We start from the raw sequence: 19,762 nt of genomic DNA on the forward strand, positions 1-19,762 counted from the left end.
TTATGCTGACCAAGTGGTATATAAAACGGTTTAGTGTCAATGAGAATCAGGCCTCTTGTTTATAGTCAGTTTCAATATTTCCCCCACGTGTAGTCAGTTTCCCCGGTTTGTGTGGATCTTCCATAGTGCAACCAGGGAGACAAATTAAAACAGGAAAATGTGACTGCAAAAAGACAACAAAAATTGGCCAGGAGACTCAGACATAGGTGAAAGACCCAAAATAACTTTTAAACTCCTTTTCTTTTCTAAAAATCGACTAGATTTCAAGTTGACAGCATCCCTTAAAGCATGAGGCATAAAGAGGAACGGTCAGCGGATATCAACATTTTTATTTGTTTGTGGATTTATTTTTGGGCTGGCTGCTTTATTTTAATTAATCTGCCTTTAGGTAAGATTGGTGTGATTAACAAGGAACAAAGAACACACACAAAAGCTTTCAGTGAGAAAAAGATCATGCCAGGGACAGGTAGGGAGGGAAGGAAGAGATATGCCTGCAGAAATTAACTAAAAAGCAACAAAAATCTGTTTATAACAGATACATCACCCACGCCAACCTCTGCAGGAACAGAAGAGATGGCAAACTCCTCAGCCTGAAATGGATATAACCTGAGTTATCATCTGAGATTCTATATAGGGATTTATTTTATTCTATTTGAATAGGAGCCAAATTTCCCTCCCCACACACATAGCACCCCACATTTCCCTTTGAAAAGGATTAGTTTGGGTGTTCCCTTCTCTCCTTTTACTGCTGTTTACATGCCGGCAATTAAAGGCCAAGAACCAGATTCATCCAGCATCTTGTACACTCATTTACAACAGTGCAATAGGAAGGTAATATAATCCCAAATCAGTATAGTTGCACCCAAGTGGCATTTACATTAAGACCCCTTCACAGTGTTCCATCCGTGTAAAAAGCCTTAAAGTGGATGTGAAGTACAGTTACCCTCACTATGGTACCTCTTCACACTGCCAGAGTGGTGTGGGGCTTCTGGGTGACCTTGGGCATGTCACTTCCCCTCAGTTTCCCCCATCTGTAAAATGGGAATGGTGCTACTCACCTTCTTTCTAAAGTGCTTTGAGATCTACTGCTGAACAGTGCTATAAGAGCTAGATTTATTAATTATTATTATTAAGCAGTCTTCAGTGTAAATGAGAATCAAGTCTATTGAACTCAACTGAAGAACTCCTACTAAACTCAGAGCACGGCTGGTACTAAGGTGTTTTCACCTTTAATTTATAAGGTTATGCTTAAGGCAATAAAGGGAGCGGTATCTGTATGTCTGTTGTGCATGGATTTTATATTTAAGCTTCCTGTACCTGAGAATACACGATGGCCTTTTCAGCTCTATTGGGGTGGAGGCTCTAACCTTTATGGTCATCGATAGCGAATACAATAAATCAGAAATGCATACGGTATATTCACAGTTGGATTTTGGCATGGTTTTGATTAATCAAAAGTTGTGCTGTGCTGATATAGAATATATACATGTATTTTTGTTTTAAAAAAACATGCATTGTTGAAGAGGGCTTGTTCTCAGTTGGTTACAATATTTTCCCCCCTTTTGGGCATACTTTAGATTCAGATACATTTATAAACAGTATATAAAGAGTTAGTAAAGGACACGTTAATGTTATAGGCATAGTACAAACATGAGCAGTCTGTGCTATAGACATTTATAAGCAAATTAGTAGAAGGCATTACAGATCATTATGAGACATGATTATAAGCGGAGGTGATTTGATGAACACTGTGCCAGTTGATTTAGCCACCATTGAAAGCTTTGCTCATCCTTTATGAGCCTAAATTATTTTGTAAATTATCTTTCATATAAACTATGATTTAAAAAAAAAAGTTTGCCTCACCAATGAAATGGAAAAATTGTTTGCTGAGTTTTATGTTGGGATGCACAGGAAAAAAGCAGCATTTTCTGATTAGGTACAGGATAGACAGCTAGACAGAACTGATCAGACACGTGCATCAAAACTTTTTCCCCCTACACCAAGTGGCTTTGACGAAATGGAATTTCTCATGGAAAAATGACAACTGTATTTGCTGGAAAAGTGAAAAACGTCAGTGTTAAAAGAAAAAAAATTATTTTAAAATTGGCAACTGAAAATCATTTGTGTTTTTTTGAAGGAAGCCCCCAAAATTTTAGAAAAATTATTTTGACAACATTTCCACCAGGAAAATGAAAGTCATTTCCCAACCAGCTCAAACAGACAGAGAGTCTAACAATTAAAATAACAAAACCGAATATGTTTCCCTGTAGCTGTCATCACCAACGCTACTGCTGCTAGATGCAGTTCATCCACCGTAATGCATCAGCCCAAAACAGAAAAAAATAAAACATTAGAAAGACAAATATTTAAAACGTTCAGATCCTCAGCTGGTGCAAATCCACCTAACCACCAGATTCAATGAAACTACCACCCCAGTTCACACCATTTGAGGATCTCTCTCTAAGTGACGAAACTCGGTTTTAAGTAGAATTCAATAATACATATTAAAGACTTGATTTTGCTTCCTTTGCAACTCACAGCTCCTTCTGTGATAGATGGATGCGGTCCATCAGTTCTGAGGATGAAGTACATGAGATAAGGATCTGGCCCTTAACGGATGTGTACCTGTAAATCTGCCACATTGCTCCAGACAGGACAGGACAACAGACAATATTAGGGGCCTCCGTCTAATTAGAGCAAATCCCCTTTACACAGCATTCAGAGACCATAGGCCGAGATTCTCATTTGTAGCACAGCTTCTTTACACCATTCTGGCAGTGAAATGTAGAGTGAATGTAACTGCAATATACACCTGTTGCAAAGCCCCTTTGCACTGCCAGAGCCTGTGTGTAAATGAAAATCCAACCCTAATATTATATCAGTCTGATTCTTATCTCACCCTGGTGTAAATCAGGAATAATCCCCATTCAAATCAATGGAATTAGTCAGGCCAAAGCATGAAGAGGGTCAGACCTATTTGTCCTGATTCTTATTCACTCTAGGACCCCTTTCCAGTTCTTTAACTGTGCAAAGAGCTCTTAAAGGGTGTGTAAATGTAATTTCAGTCTACTTCACGGCCCTCCTGGAGCAGCAAAAAGGGGCCTTGGTAGAAAAGAGAATCTGGCCCATTGCCATTTTGAGTCACGTGTTGCGGGACTTCATTTTTCTAGCATTTTCCACTCCCCCCCCCCCTTCTGTACGTTTAGCCCCAGGGAAGCCGCACTGGGAGTGCTGTGCTCAGGCTTCTACCAGCAGAGGCTCCCACTGCTGCTCTTTCTGCCAACCACACTGGCCTAAGACTCCTGGTTTTTCATGTTCCGAGCATCTGAAATGCTTCTGCCCACACTCGGAAAGGCTCGCCTGGGCGAGGGGCTGTTATGCCACTTGGGACAGGCTGCCATATGCTGCGGATAAAAAAAATTAACATCCCGGGCCGCCCTCGGTGCCGGGGAAGGAATCAAACATTCAGCAGCGACACTTCTTGGAACCACGGACTTTTCCTCGGAGATCGGTTCTCATCTTCTGTAAGATTTCTGACCAGGATGGTGTACCCCGTTCACAGGTGCTGGATGACACGGCTCTGTTCTTTGCTTTCTTGCTAGAACAGAGAGTCTCTGCACCTGTCCACTCTGCACTAAAAAAAACCCAGAGCACCCGGTCTCAGGGCCCTGGTAGGCTGACTCAGGCTGGGCCTGGGGGGCTAAACGTATCTTAGACAATTCAAGCTTGGGCTGTGAGACTGACACAGCCCCCCCCCCCCCCGCCCCCCGTGAGGTCTCAGAGCCAGGGATCCAGCCCAAGCCGGAACATATACACCGTTCTTTTATAGCCCCACCCTCTCAAGCCCCGCAAACCCAAGTCAGCAAACCCAAACGAGCCACAGGTCTTTTTTTGCAGTGTAAACAGTGTAGACGCAGCCTCCTTCTGTCACTGTAGTTTTCCCCATTGCTGTAGGAACTCCAGCTCCCCGAGCAATTGGATCGCCCGGCTGCATTCTTCCATCACCTAGCTGCATTTACATGGGGGCAGCACAGCTACAAAGCTGAGGGCTGTGGATTTCTTCACGCTCCTGTGCACCATTGCTATGTCAACCCAAAATTTAAGTGTAGACCAGGTCTGAGTTTCATTCCCACTCCCTTTTATGCTGTTCCGGAGAAGCAAAGGGGTCTTTAAGCAGGTGAAACTTATTTACAGCCACTTTATGCTGCCAGAGTGGTGTAATGATCAAGCCGGGCAGGGCCTGATTCTCCATTGCCCTGCACCTTGCACAGTCATTTACACCACGACACCCGTACCAAGTGAGTGTAACGCGCTACCAGTCCGATACAGTGCAAATGACTGCACAAGACGCAGAATAAATGAAGATGATCACTTCAAACAATTAATTAAGGACCAGATCCTCAGCAGGGCTATGTCTGGCTAACACAAAATGGAAATTTTCATGCAATGTCAATGAATTTTTTTCAGGGGGTGGAGGGTCATTTAAAAGTTACACCACTGAGGGTCTGACCCCATGAAACTCCCTCAATTTGCACTAGCAGAGAATTTGGCCTTCAACCTTTTGGTTTATCCATATACCAAAAATACTGAGTATCACCCCCCAAAAAAACCCAACAATCCACTAAAAACCAAGCTGTTCTAACAAATGGTGTGAAGCCCAGCAATCAGTCAGGAAGCAGAGACAGGTAACCTGGGGGAATTTCAAAGGCGGCCATGAAAACCTCTCAGATTACAGAAGGCGTAACCCCACTGAAGTGAATAGGGTTACTCCCGATTTACATCAGCATAATGGGGAGCAGGATTTGGCTCATGTGGGACGATAGTCCCTTGCAGGGAGTAAGGAGAGAGAGTCTATTGCTCAGTTCAGAGTGATGCTCCAGTGCCCTCTTTCGATGGCCCTGCTCCGAGTTCCTCCACATGGCTTTGTCACCACTAGAAAGCTAGGGTCTCCCCCCTGCCCCCTGCCAACACCACTCCCTTCTGCACAGGTCCCTGCCAAAGCTCTACAGAGCCCCGAACATGGGGTAAAGCCAAAAGGCTTCCCCTCGCGCCCCCATGCTGCAGAACCAGGGCAGTCTGGCTGCTCTGGGAACCCCGGCCACTATGGGGTGAAACTGACCCTCCGCCCCTTTCATTTCCTGGGCAAGATTTTCCTTTGGCCATTAGCCTCAATTCACTATTGCCTGGATCTGTCTGCTCCATGGATCAAAGTTGCTTCTATCCACGCTGGAGCGAATCCTCTATACCCAACTTTGCGATAGGAGAGACACTGCTGTGGCTCACTTGGGTGAGGGGAGAGGTCTGTGTTGGCCCTTTGGTGGGGGCAGAGGGGTCACTTTGCAGGTGGAGAAGAGGTTCTGGAAAGGGGCGCAAAGGGATCCTCTAGAGCCCGCAAGTCTGGCTGGTCTGTCGGGGCTCATGCGCAGTGGGATGCACTGAATGTGTCTGACTGGATGGGTGGTCTAGCATTTCCCTTTGACTCAGGTGACCCCCCAGTTCAATTCCTGCTCCGCCACAGATTCCTTGAGCCTTTGTGCCTTGGCTTTCCATCTGTAAAATGGGGATAACTTCCCTTCCCCCACCTCACAGGGGTGCTGACAAGATAAATTCACCTTTACAATAAAATTGGTGAGGTGCCATGGACGTCCCTTCGCCAGACAGGTTTCAGCACTGGCGTAGCTGTGCCATGGCAAAGCCAGCACAGCACAGCTCCCTAGGCCTGACTTCTTAGTTACACTAGGCCCCTTTATGCAGCTCTGGGACCTGCTCTGTCTACAGTGCACAGCAAACCCCTGTCAGAGGGACCTGCGCTTGTGGACTCAGTGTTTCCAAGCCCGTGCTTGAGTGTCCACACTGCATGGTAAACCTGGGTTTACCATTGCTGGGCCCAGGTCTTACAACCATGCTACTGCATCTGCACTGCACTAAGCCGACCTTTTGGCTCGGGTCTGCAGCTTGAGTTCCTTCCACATTGCAAAGTGACAGGGCTTGGCCCGGAGTCACAGCAGCACTTGGGCTCGGCCCCCCAGCTGGGTCCATTAGTCTAAGACCACGGACCCAAGTCAGACTGATGAGTGTGTGTGGACGGAAGAGGGGCTTGGGTTTAAGCTTGAGTCAGAGCCCGGGCTTAGTGCACGGTGCCAACACTCCCCACAAGTGAGCATAGATTACACATGAGAATCAGACCCCAAGTATTTCAAAATGCTGTAAACTGCACCTGGGAGTCTGGTTCTCCGCTGGCCTGTCACTTGTGTAATCATTTACACTAGTGCAAAAGGGGCATGCAACCTCACTAGATCAGAGTGGCAGCTCTTGATTCTCATTTGCACCAAGCCCCTCCCCCAGGGTAAGGTAACGAACATTGTTAAGGGAGCTGCAGTTTTCACCCACTTTGAGGCCCCCTGGAGCTGCCCAAGGTAGGGGAGGATCAGGCCTTGCCCTGTCAATGCAATAGTGTTTCACGCTCCCTTTCCACCAATGTCAACGGCCACACACGGCGTGGCGTGCTGGGAAATCAGCTCCCCTTCCCGCAAATCTCCTCAATCTCTCTTCCTCAGGATAATATTGCCAGGCCCCTCGGCACACGGGAGAGACCGAGGGTGAGCTGGAAATGGACCCCAGGAGTCCTGAGAGCCCCTTGTTTGGGGGGCTTAACAAGCCCCTCTCTCACTCCTTTATGCTGCTACCTGGATGCATTCACTCGTGAGAGGTCTGCTTGCCCAGAGCATTTCATTGAGACGAGGGCGTCCCAGACACGGCTCCCTGTGCACGGACTATGCCAGACTCGCGCCTGGGCTAACTCCACCACCCCTTTTGTTTTACAGCATTTAAAAAAAATAGCCCATTAACTTTTTTATTTTTGGTTCCATTCCTCCACCCCTCTCCAGCCCCCTCCCTCGTCTCGAGTAGTGAGTCTGCATCCCCCATCTGGCACCAATACCCCTCGACACGAATGCCATGGCAAAGCTGTGCACAAAACGCATCGTGCAAGGCTCGCCTGGATCCCCCGGCTGCCATAGGAACACTGTTTAGCTGAAAGTATATTAATGGCGTCGCCCGCCCTGGCAATGAATTCGTCACATTGTATTCCCCCTGGGGGGAAAAAAAATCCACCTCCCCTTTTGTCTCTTTCACTTGCTTTCTCTGGCTGAAAGACAGTCGTTTTATGGATCATTTTGCACTGGCAATTCCAACCCTTCCCCCCCCAAACTCCACTCAGCATGCCCCATCCCCGGGAATGACTAGTCACGCATCTCCCGCACCCCCTCTCTCACGGCAGTCTTAATATTTTCCAGCCACCACCCAGGAAGTACCAAAGCCTCCTTTAGAGCAACCGGCAGAAGCGGGGAGCTGGGGAGGGGGCAAGGGGAGGGGGAAAGCATTGGAGAAAGCTGCTCATCAGAGACCCCTGTGCTCTGGCTTTGCAAGAACGATGAGAAAGTGTTCACCCCGCGTCTCCCCCGCACTGCCCGCTGGGTAGTCTCTCGCCGCCCGTCTGCAAGCGGCAAACGACAGCACCAGTGCTCGCCTTTCTTTCCAGGTGCCGGCGGCGAAGATGGCTTGTGCCAAGCCACCATTTTGAGCCACTTGCCCTTGCTGAGCCAGCTCCCCGACAAGCGAAGCAGGGTTGGCCTGATTTTGCAGGTTTCCTTTTCCTTAGACAGGCTGGATTTTCAGCCAGTGTAAACACACATAGCTCTATTGGATTTCAGTGGAGTTAGGCAGATTAATAGCAGTTGGGAATCTGGCTCAGTGGATGACCAGATCTTCCAGGGATCTACGTGAAAAAAAAAAAAGATTTGGGGCAGGGGGCAGAAATCAAGACCAGCATTTCCCCCTTGACTGCTGCATCTGTATGGAACCTACAACTCATTGCAGAACCCGGTGAAATCAATGGAGTCTTTCCATTGGCATCAGTGGGTGTGGTCCTTACCTAGCACAGGACACATTAAGTCTGGTACCAGATACGAAAGCAATGGGCACAGGTTTGATTTAGACTGGAGAGCGAGAGGCAGAATATGGTCGATTGTTCAGAGGCACAGACAGGCTTCTGGATGTCTGTTTGCCGTGTCTATCTTAGGGTTTGCCTACATGATGCCGCACTGTGGCTCAGAGGTGTGTGAGGTCCAGAACACTAGCTGCCCTGTGTAGATGTTGCTGGCATGGACTAAAAGCTGTCGAGTTTGTGCTTATGTAGTACTAATTTAACCCACAATAGAGCGTGCCAGCAGCGTCTACACAGGGCAGTCAGTGCGCAAACGCATTAGAACACTCTGGAGAGTAGTACAGTGTAGACAAGCCCTTAAACGGCCACCCAAGCAGCAAAAAACCCCACAAAAATCAGCTTCTTGATACAGATTTTTTAAAATTAATTTCGAACATTCTGCTCCGCTCACAAGGTCTCTAACAGTTTTATACTTTCTGAGAGAGATGCTCCACACTTAAACTTGGAGCAATGTGCTATGGTGTTGCTTGAGAAGTAGCTGACAATTGTTCCTCCTTTAAAATTCGAGACAAACACGAGAAGTTATATGGCACTATTTGCCCAGTGGTATCAAAAGCACTTTCCCAAAGCTGGGGGAGGCACATTATTAACCCTAGTTTTGGAGATGGATAAACTGAGGCACAGGGAGGGTGATTGATATGCACGGCCCACAGCCTGAGACAGTGTCAGCTTGGAACACAACTCGAGTCCCACCTGCCAGCCCCCCCTTCTAACTACTAGACCCTTCGAGCTAGCAGCAGAACCCAAGAGCTCAATCCATTAGACTACACTCCCTCCTAGCACCACGAGTAAACCCAAAAGTCCAACTCCCAGCCCCCCACCTCCTGTTCTAAGCCACCAGACTCCCCTCCCCTTCCAGAGCTGGGAATCAGCAGAACTCCTGGGTTCTATTCCCAATCTCCCTCTGACCACTATACCCTACTGCCACTGATAGCGTCTTGGATTGCATACTGGTGGAGCAGAGCCCGTATGATGAACTAGTAAGACACGTGTGGTTCAGGGATGAATTCTTACACTGGCCTGGGTGAAGCCACAAAAAAATCAGTGTGCTCGTAGTGGTTCAAAACGAATGGAAGGCCTAAGCGAACCACAGGCCTTGACTGAACAAGAGGAAGGGGTGAGGAATTGCTATATACATCCTGCAGGGATCCAGCGAGCACTGGGATGGCTCACATTTCCCTTTGCTTGAGCTCATCTGCTGACATTTCATAGGTCAGTAAAACTGCAACTGCCACTCAGAGCTCCAACCAAGACACGACTGCCCCCCACAGTATATCATCCGCCACTCTGGTGTGAAATATCTGATCTCAGGGGTTTCCACCGCTCCGCACAAGGAGTTCGGATATTTTCTGTTAGTTTCTTTTCAGCCCAATACTCACTGGTACACTCCCTTGCAGCATGCTAACCTATTACTACTACTTGTATTAGACTAGCTCTAAAGGGAGGAAGTGCTTCCTGGTGGACAAAGCGTTAGTCTAGAACTCAGGAGACCTAGGTGTTATCTCCCAGTTCTGCTATTGGCCTGCTGGATGACCTTGGGCAAGTGACCGCCCCTCTCTCTGCCTCAGTTTCCCCATCTGTAAAATGGGGATACTGGTACCACCCTCCTATATAAAGCACAGATGAAAAGCACTATAGGGTTATTTGTTGTGAAAATTGTGGTCTCGCTGTACTAGATCTGCTCCAAGCACATGAAGCCAAATTCTCATCTACACCAATGCCTCTTCAATTGAGCAATGTTGCTGACTTATGCATGTCTTACAGCACCTGCTGCTATTGAAGGCTCCAGCTCCTGGATTCACGCGATCCAGTGACTCTCTCAGTTTTCATTTAAAAAAAAAAAGTACGTTTCTTGCCCTTGTGGAGAAAAGCTTGAAAATGGGACCCGAGTATGACCCTAAAAGGCTCAAAAGACATAAAAAAAGACCCACACTTTAGTGTTTGGCTTAAAAACTATGAGGGTTTTTTAAAACAGTCTCAGGATTTTGGAGCATGTGGGGTTGGTCATATTGTGACTAATTTATGCCAACTTTAAGACTCGTCTACACTGCCAGAGGGGCCATAGTATAAATGGAGATCTGGCTCAAAGAAACCCTTCCTTGTCAAACCTCACCTGTGTCTGACTTTGCCAGCTTTCCCATGTTAACCAAGGAGGAAATGCTGGGGAGGCAGGGAGTTAATTTAGTTATTTCCCAGACACTTTGGGCTGTTTCAGCTGAAAGACATCTATCTAGTCAGTCGGATTTCACGCCCTGCCACTGGACATATCTCTTTCAGAGTGGCCAGCAGAGGTCTTAATAGAGAAGTGTATTCACTGTGTGGCTTGTAGGTTGACCCACACACAAACACATATGCATGCACACACCCATGTTTTCCAGACACATTTCCACAGATGAGCACAAGTGTCGATTTCCACCCAGGAAAGGCCTTGGGGAAGGTGAAAATTTTTGGATTTTCAATGAAGACCCAAAACCTGAAGAATTTAGGCTGAAAACCAATTTAAGCAGAATTTTTTTTTCTTTTGAGTGATAAAAAACACTTCCATTTTTGGCTGATGTTTTTGTTGCCATGCAAGAATGTTGGGTTTTGTTTTTTCAGTGAGAAACCTGAAAAGTTTCATTGAAAAAAAACAGACAAGATGTGTGAGGTAATATCTTTTATCGGGCCCACTTCTGTTGGTGAGAGAGACAAGCTTTCAAGCAAAGAAGAGCTCTGCGTGGTTTGAAATCTTCTCTCTCACCCCAACAGAAGTGGGTCCAATATAAGATATTACCTCACCCACCTTGTGTCTCTAATATTCTGGGACTAACACAGCTACAACTACACCGCATACATCATTGAAAACAGACGTTTCCCACAGAAGTTTCCATTTTGACGAAAAAACCAACACTTTTTGTCACAAAAGTTTCACAGGAAAATTCACAACAAATTCTAAGTAAAGCCCTCCTACAAGTTTATCTAAAATAATGGAGGTTTGTTCTTCATTATTCATGTCACAGTCTAATCTGTAGCTGACTGAAAAATACTAGATTATGTTCAGTGAAAAGTTTTGAAGGAAACAAAATTAGAAAAACCTTCTATTTTGTTTGAAGATTTCCAAGAATATTTTGGGTTTTGACTAAGTGAAACCTGCAAGGGTGGGTGGAGGGGGGAGGAATTCATTTTTGTTTTATTTATTTTTCCCTTTATCTCACTTTTCATCCACTAAAAGGGAGGTGGAGTGGCATGAAAAACATTGTTGGATTTCAGTTTTTCATGGAAAGAACAGAACAGAACTGGTCGTTTTGGTTCAAATGCCATTTTTCAATCAAAGAAATATTTTGGATGAAAACTCCACCCAGCTCTAGTATAATCTGTTATTAAATCTTGCTAAACTGTGGGCCAAAATTTTCCACAGTAACCAGTGATTTTGGGTGTCCAACTTGAGTCTCCTTAAAGGGGCCTGATTTTCAGAACGTGCTGAGTTCAGTGTTCAGTTCCCAGCTCTACCATCGACCTGTGGCGCATTTTTAACAAATTGCTCTCCCATTTGCTCCATTTCTCCACACTTGTGAAAAGGAGATAATGATATTTACAGTCCTGTGCAAGGTGCTTTTGAGATCTCTGGATAAAAATAAAGTACATTAGCACCTGAAGGCTCCAACTGAGATCCTGGCCTCTTTTTGGTAGGCATACAGACACAATAAGAGACAGCCCCAGTCCCAAAGATCTTACAGTCTAAATAGACAAGAGAAATGGTATCATCCCCATTTTGTGAATGGGGAAATTAAATGACTTACCCAAGGCCAAATAGTATAATGGAACTGGAAAAAGAGGGCCAGGTTTCAGGATGGGCTTTATTTAATGTGATACCAGGGGCTCTGGTACACAATAGAGGCCAAGCTGCTATTTCTAGAAATGTAGCACCTCAGAATATAGCACATTTCAAAATCTTGTCTAGAGACGGTTGGGAATTTTTCAGTTAAGTGTGAAAAAAGTGCCCATTTGTCAGAACTGAAACTTTGGGTGGGAAAGGGTCGGTTACACAGAGTTTTCCTGGTTAGAAAAAAAAATGGAAAAGTAGTTTCAATATTGTCAAAAGGAGACTTGACATTTTCTAAACAAAAAAAGGCTCCATTTCTTTGATTCACAGCGACGTTTCACTTTTATATTTAAATTAATTCACAGTAAAAAAAAAGTTTTTAAATGAAGGTGGAAATCAATGCAGAAATGGGTTGAAATTCTTGCAACGAAACCTTTCAATGGGCCTGAACGGATTGCCATTCCCCCTTAAGATTTCCATTTTGTGAACATTTTCAAGATTTCCACCTCAATTTAGGACAGGAAACAGTTTCAAAAATCTCCAAAGTTTTCATCCCACCCAGCTCTAAATTCTTCTCTCCAACTAGACCTGCTGCCTTGTTGATGAAACGGTTCACACCCAGCCTTTAGCGGAATTGAATTGAATTGAATCCAGAGCTCCTTGGTTCTAGTTCAGTGCAGGACAGACAAGCCTCTCTCTTCCTTCTAGAAAAGGAGGACTTGTGGCACCTTAGAGACTAACAAATTTATTTGAGCATAAGCTTTCGTGAGCTACAGCTCACTTCATCAAAGCTGTAGCTCACGAAAGCTTATGCTCAAATAAATGTGTTAGTCTCTAAGGTGCCACGAGTCCTCCTTTTCTTTTTGCGGATACAAACTAACACAGCTGCTACTCTGAAACCTGTCTCTTGCTTCTGTCAGTGACGAATTTAGAACTTGGTCTCAACTGGATCCCTCCCCCTCCCTGGAAGATCAAAAACCACCTTTCTACTGGGAGGAAAAAGTATTTCTCAGGGGAAAGTCTATGAAAACGTTGGAATGTTTATTATTTCATTTCAATTAACGGGTGAAAGAAAAAAATCCCTCTTTGCTAATACCACTCCAGACGGAGAAAAAAATCTACACTTATCTCTGGGCAGGGGGAGAAATATTGCTGGCCATTTCTTGATGGCTGGGAACTCCATCAACAAAGGCCAGTTTCTCAGCTCAAGTATGACCCCTTCATTCACCAGCCACCCTCTCGCCCCTCATTCAGGAAAGTTTTAAAATCCTTCTTTGCCAGGATAATCTCCTGCTGCACAGAATCATGTGAGGTGAATGTGATTGTGGGAGCAAAGTCCTCCTTTGGCGATGAAGGAGGGAATGAAAAACGAAAGAGGGAGAATGAGAGGGAAGCTTTGTTGTTATTCCAGTTCCCCTTTTCTCCCTCCCACAGCTCTCAATGTGATTTGATTTCAGCTGCTTCCCTGGAAGACAAGGTAGGAGAGGCTGAATTGGGGATGCATTTCAATGCAGAAGACCAGGGGGCAGATTTATCGTTGCCCTAGGGCCCTGGGGGCCAGACAGGCTAGTGCAAAGGGCTGGAGACTGTGGGGGGGGGGCCTGCCTGGTTATACTGCTGCTGCAGAGCCAGTCCTACAAGCCTTGCACCCCCTGGAGATGTGTCTAGGCAGTCCTCCACCCCAGCAGTTCCTCTGCTGGGTCACAAGCCACAGCAAAACCCTAACTCTGTTGCTGTCAACTGTTTTCATATCTGGGTCCAGCTCCCATCTGGCCTCATATCCCTCTTCCCCCTTGCATTTCGCCATATGGGGCGGGTAGGGTTAATAATAACCATTCATATTGCAAGTAGCTTCTAGGAAGCTCAGTCCTGGCCCAGGACCCCGCAGTGCTAGGCGCTGTACAAACACGGAACAAAGAGGTCATGACCTGCTGCAGAGGGCAGGAGCTCAGCGCATGTGAGAGTGCACAATCCCAGGGCATGTGTCTGGGAGGGGCCGTGCAAGCTGGTTGGATGGATCAGAACACAGGCAAGTCCGGCCTAGCCCTGTCTGGTCCTACGTGTCACATGGAGCCTCACCACCAGCTCGCCCCCCCTCTGGTCGGGATGCAGCATTGTAGGGTTACTTCCCACAGTTAGTTAGCGGATCTGGTTGGCAGCGGTTTTCTTTTGAGCGACTTCAAGTGCATCCCCTTCTGGGGTGAGAAAAGTCCAGCTGTAACCAGTCAGGCTTGAAGCTGGCCTCTTGAGAGACTCTGCCCAGCTCCCCCTGGGGCTGGCTGAAAAGTCCTTCCAAATCCAACAGAGCTCGACAGTGGTCTCATCCATTCAGGTTGAGATGCAGTTAATTACAGCACAGGTGGGGCTGGTCAAACACGATTGGGCTAGCCCCAGGCCTCCTAGCCCTTACAGGGGCCAACATGTTACACTCCTGCACCGTATCTTTTACCCAACTATTCACTGATAATACCCATCCACAGTATCCATTCATCCATGGTATTCCTCCATCCACAGCAGTCATCCATCCGTGCCTTCGTCTAGCCAGTGTCCACCCATCCCATGTCATAGGGTGGGTAGCCCTTTAAAGGGAAGGGGGTTTTAGAACCACTTGTTAACTCGCCTCCTCAGGATGGGGAAATGCAAGATGGGTCATGTGTTTTGATCAGGCCTCTGGGATATATAAGGGGAAGGGAGAGGAAAAGCTTCAAAGGCCTGGAGAAGATTGCAAATGAAGGTCTCATCCAGGAGACCCTGAGATGTCAGGAGAGTAGCAGAGGGGATGATTTGCTGGCCTCTGAGCCAGAGAGTTTTGGATCCTCTTCAGGGGGAAAGGAAGGAAGGACGAACTCCAGATAGGAAGCCCTGGGAGTAGCAGCTGGATGAAAAGCCCAAGAATGGCAGAAGACCTCAGAGTGGGGTATGAATGTCTGGGTTGTGTTGATGGACTTTATTTTGGGACTTAGGAGTGTTTTCAACTGTTTGTTATTAAACCAGCCCCACAGCGAGGGTGTTATTAGCTACGAGAAAGTCTTTGTGGATTATTTACAGGAATCTGAGGAAAACTGAGGCAGGGCTGCTGCAGAACCACTCTTGGCCGCAAGGAGACACTTTAGAAGCAGCAAACCTCTGACACACAGTGTCCCAGGGTGCTGGAACAATTTATATACTGGGGGTGCTGAGAGACATTGAACCAAACAGTTAACCCTGTATATAATGGAAAGCACTTCAAGCCAGTTCCAGCACCTATGACCATGCTTATCTATCCATGGTGTTCACCTACCGGTCTGTTCATCCATCCACAGTATCTATGTACACCATCTATCTTCAACCACATGCCTCATTAGCATATCCAAGCTCGTCATAACCACACCCTGTGTGTGTGTAAAAAACTTGTACTTTGCATTAATTTAACTTGCCTTACTAGTCATTTGGTTTGACGGAAGGGGAGTTTTCCTGTTATTATTATTCAATCAATAATCAAAACTTTTTTGACAAAAACAAGATCATTAAGTCTGTTGATAACTTTTGTAGCTTTTTGACAAAACAGTTTGTGGAGTTTCTCTGGTTCCTTTCCCTCACTCTCTTATCTCCCATGTTTCCAGTAGAAAGTGTTGAGAGAAAGTGGGGGGGGGGGGAGGGTTTGACCAAAACCAAACTGATTTCTCTAAAATTTTATTTCAGAATTACTTCATTAAGAAACTGATCAATTCTATGAAAAATCATCACCATAGCACCTAGGAGCCTGAAGTACGGACCAGGGTCCCATGGCGCTAGGTGATGTACAGATACAATGAAATAATAACTTAAAAAAAAAATCTTTTCAAGTTTCACAGAAAACACTTGCCAGTTTCAACCAGCTACTTATTATTTATTATTATTGGGGGGTGGGGGATTGTGGACCCGGCCTCTACTGCTCAGTCTGGTCTGGTCTGGTCTGGTCTCCACCAATTTCCATAACAAAGGCCTCAATTCTTGTGAACCTGGGTGACCTCTTGCCCTCCCCGGCTCAGGGAGTGAATGGCTTTAGTCTGTAACCCCCCATCATGTCACTTTGATTAGTGCGTGAATAAACTCTCAATCCAGGAGGAGAGGCTTGCCTGCCAGTCTCTGGCCCCTTCCCCAACCCACCCGCCCATCTAGGGGCTAAACTTATTTAAACGTCTGCATCACATTCACCTCCTCTTTCTCTGAGACAAAAAGCGTATGGATCTCAAGATCTAGGAGCGGTGTTTGCTTCCCTTTCTCTCCCCCCCCCCCCGGGCTTCCCCCCTGATTTGACCTAATCTGTTTAATCCACTTTTCTGCCTCTTGTAGGTGAATAACCCACAGCTCTGCCCCCTTGGCTTCGTTATTCACCCTCAGCTGTTTCATCCCCTCTGATAGCAGCCCTCATTTGAGTGTTGATCTTCCCAAAGAGCCTGTAGGGTCCCGAGTGACTCTGCTACACCCCCTGATGACAGTGAGATCACAGGCGCCCCGACCCACATAGGCCCGATCTGCCTTAAGCAGAACAAAAAGGATGGTCCTGTACCTCTAGCCTAACACTGGGAGGCCACCGTAGCTGTATAAAGGGCTTAGAAGAGGCTCCCTGAGAATCTGCCTCCCCAGCCAATGTGTAAATGGTGTAAGAGCCCTGTTCCAAACCCCAGGTCTAATGGTGAATCCAGGGCACGGCCCAAGTGCACCACGCTGTGGCTAGTTCCTGCTTCCAGGGCCGATAGGGAGCGTAAGTTAGTGGTCCTGAGTCTGCTCTGGTTTACCCTAAAGAGCCTCAGAGCACAAGAAACATAAAGGTGGCTTTGCACTACCCTAGGCTCCCTTCCTGGGAGGGAGAATGGAAGCCCTTCATTGCATTTCAACACACATGTGCGCACGCACGCACACACACACACACACCCCATACAAGCAAAGCATTTCAAAAGTGGCCACTAATGTGGAGTGACTCCATTTTGGGGTTACTCTGGTTCGGGCATCTGAGACCTGATTTTATTTCTGAACTCCAGTTTTCAAATCAACCAGGAGCTGTGGGGTGGGTCGGGGCTCTAAAAGCCACACCTGAGGTATTAAGCTGAGAACCCAGGAGTCCTGGTTAGAGTGGGGCAAACAGTTGTGCGGTGGGCTGGGGTGGGGGGTTGATTCATGGGCAATTCTGAAAGAATTTTTTAAAAAATCATTTCAGGTCAAACTGAAAATCCATTCTTTTGAAATGTTTGGAATCCAAATTTAAAAAGCCCTCTACTGTAGGTAAACATTTGACCCAAAATGAAAGGTTTCATTTTGATTAATCAGCAGCTCTCAAACTGTGGGTCAGGACCCCAAAGTGGGTTGTGACCCCCCCCTTTGCATGGGGTCGCCAAGGGCTGGCTTAGACTTGCTGGGGCCCTGAGATGAAGCCTGAGCCCCACTGCCCAGGGCCGAAGCCAAAGCCCGAGGGAATGAACACAACAGGGAATCAAGTGATCCATCCCCAGCTTCTGGCAAACAGAGACTAGGGACACCATCCCTGCCCAATAGGTTCATGGAGGATAGGTCCATCAATGGCTATCTAGTTCCTTTTTGAACCCTGTTATAGTTTTGGCCTTCACAACATCCTCTGGCAAGGAGTTCCACAGGTTGACCGTGCATTGTGTGAAAAAATACTTCCGTTTGTTTGTTTTAAACCTGCTGCCTATTTTCCCCTCTACCAAGGTCCATGAGAATTATTATGTATGTGACAGCAGTTGGAGACCCCATTTGAGAGCAGGCCTTCATTATGCTAGGTACTATATAAACACATATTAGCTTAGCGGAGGATCTAGAGATACTTAATGGGATGGCCCATGCATACTTACTCCTGCCTCAGCATGCGGTGGGTGGGGCAGCATGGCCTAGACCACCCTTTGAGGTCCTTTCTAGCCCTACGTGTCTATGATAAGACACTTTCTGTCCCAAAGAGCTCACTGTGGTATTGGGAACTGAATCTTCCCTGGGTTTGCTTTAGAGACAAGAAATCTGCAGAAGCCCCTGTTATGCAGAGGCAACTGGAAGTGGTCCCTGAATCAAGAGGATCTGCCTCAAGCACCGATGTGATTATCGAGCACCACACTTACAATCTAAATGGGAAGGGGGAAAAAAAAAGAGTGAAAGATCCAGTTTATAAATAACTTGTTAAGGTCGCATGGGGTCAACAACAGCACTGAAAATTGAACCCAGCTCTCCCGAGTCCCACATCGCTGGGTCTGCTTTAAGCCCCCCCTCCTCCCCCCGGAATCAGCACCAGTTTAAAAACATTGCCACTTATTTCACTTGCCCTTCTCTTCTTTCCACATCACAGCAGCACATAGGAAACCTCAGGCAAAAGCCTGCCAGTTAAACAGGCTAGTAGTCGGGGGCAGATTGACAAAGTCCAATCCGGAGCTGGCAGTAATTGACATCACTCTGCCGGCTCCCCGTCTTTATGCCAGTGGAGGATCTGGCCCCTGTGTGCTTTTGCTTTCCTTCCCGAGCCAATCCACCAGGATCCAGGCAGGCAGGCTTCAGCCAACCTTAGCTTTGATGATTCAGGAAGGCTGCAATTTTAGCATCAGCCAACGCACAGCTGACCCGCAGAACCTGTTTGCTGCATTCCGTGCAAGGAGGAAACTTGCAGAGATTGGCAGCAGAGGGCATCTGATCACTTTCAAATTAAAGAAAAACAGCAACGGCCAAATGAGCTTTCCGACCCTCCTTGCTTCGCTTTTTCTGCGTGCACACCATCTCCAGATACATTAACGGCCCACCCATGTGTTTCCATGACAACCGCAGCCAGGGCTGCTCACATGAAGGATGGCATCAAGGCTGTATCCATGTGCCAGGTTGTAGAGGGTGGGGGAGCTAGGGGTGGGCTGAATTTTGTGAGATCGGAGGCATGAGGCTTCAGCAGATGTTGGCTCCAAGGACCCAGGATGTGTTTGTAGCACTCAGGCAAGGCAGATTTTAAGGAGGGGTTGGCCCACAAAGGACCAAAGATCCCATCCCCGACCCCACATCATCAGTAATAAAAAATACACTCAAAACGCTTCACAAAGGAAGTCACTATCACACCCATTTTTAGGGCTGGCTAGAAAACAAATTCTGTTTCGTGGGGGGAAAACACTGAGGTTTCGACATTTGTTTTTGTGCCTAGGCAGAATAAAAACACGATTCTGAATATTTTTGTGAAAAACAGAGAGAGAACCCAGAACAGCCAAGAGCCCAGCAGCTCAGGTACTCCGCTGGGATCTGCAAGATGCAGAGCGAGACAGATCCTGTTCCAAAAATCAGTTAGAGCTATGCCTTGAACTGGAATGTCCCACGTCTCCGGTGAGTGCCCAAACTACCACTCTGCTGGCAGGACACGCACGCTGGTTGAACGGATCCATTCCCGCAAACAGGTTTGGGTTTTTGACAAACTGGCATTTTCTGACCAAAACAAATTTTCTTGTCAAAAAATTCCTGACCGGCTCTAAATCTATCTTATACATGAGGAAACAGAGGCACAGAGTGGGGAACTGACTTGCCCAAGGTCACCAGCAGAACTGCAAAGAAAATTTCAGTATCCCAGCTCAGGACCCTATCCACTAGGCCCCAGGGTATGGCAAGGAACTCATGAGCAAGGACACACACACAACCCTCAAATACTCATAAGCTTTGAGCAAGTTATTCAAAATCTTAAATCCTGATCCTGACATGGGATTTGCAGAATCACCAACTGCAAGCCTTAAAAATACAAATCATGATGTTTTGGGACCCGACTCATGATTGGCTTTTTATACAAAATCATAAAAGTTGGGTTTTTTTCTTTTGCCTTCTGAAACTCTACAGATGCACTGGGCAGGGAGAGTGGGTTACATTTTCAAGCTTTTATGTGCAGCCACTGGGACTAGACACTTTCTTGTTTTAAAAATGAAGACTGAGATTGTCGTGTCGCACCTGACTCCAGGACCTGGGGCTTTAAG

At 46.7% G+C, this 19,762-nt stretch overlaps 1 long non-coding RNA gene across 1 annotated transcript in view; it reads right to left on the reverse strand.

Moving 5' to 3' along the window:
• Positions 1-315: 315 nt before the first annotated feature.
• The window catches only part of LOC122457348, a 28,796-nt gene continuing 9,349 nt past the window's right edge, over positions 316-19,762 (reverse strand). Inside the window, exon 3 of the long non-coding RNA XR_006276852.1 lies at positions 316-3,634. This is a non-coding gene — a long non-coding RNA (uncharacterized LOC122457348). The remainder of the gene's footprint in view (positions 3,635-19,762) is intronic.

Source organism: Dermochelys coriacea, chromosome 24, assembly GCF_009764565.3.
Source record: "Dermochelys coriacea isolate rDerCor1 chromosome 24, rDerCor1.pri.v4, whole genome shotgun sequence".
Classification (NCBI taxonomy): domain Eukaryota; kingdom Metazoa; phylum Chordata; order Testudines; family Dermochelyidae; genus Dermochelys; species Dermochelys coriacea.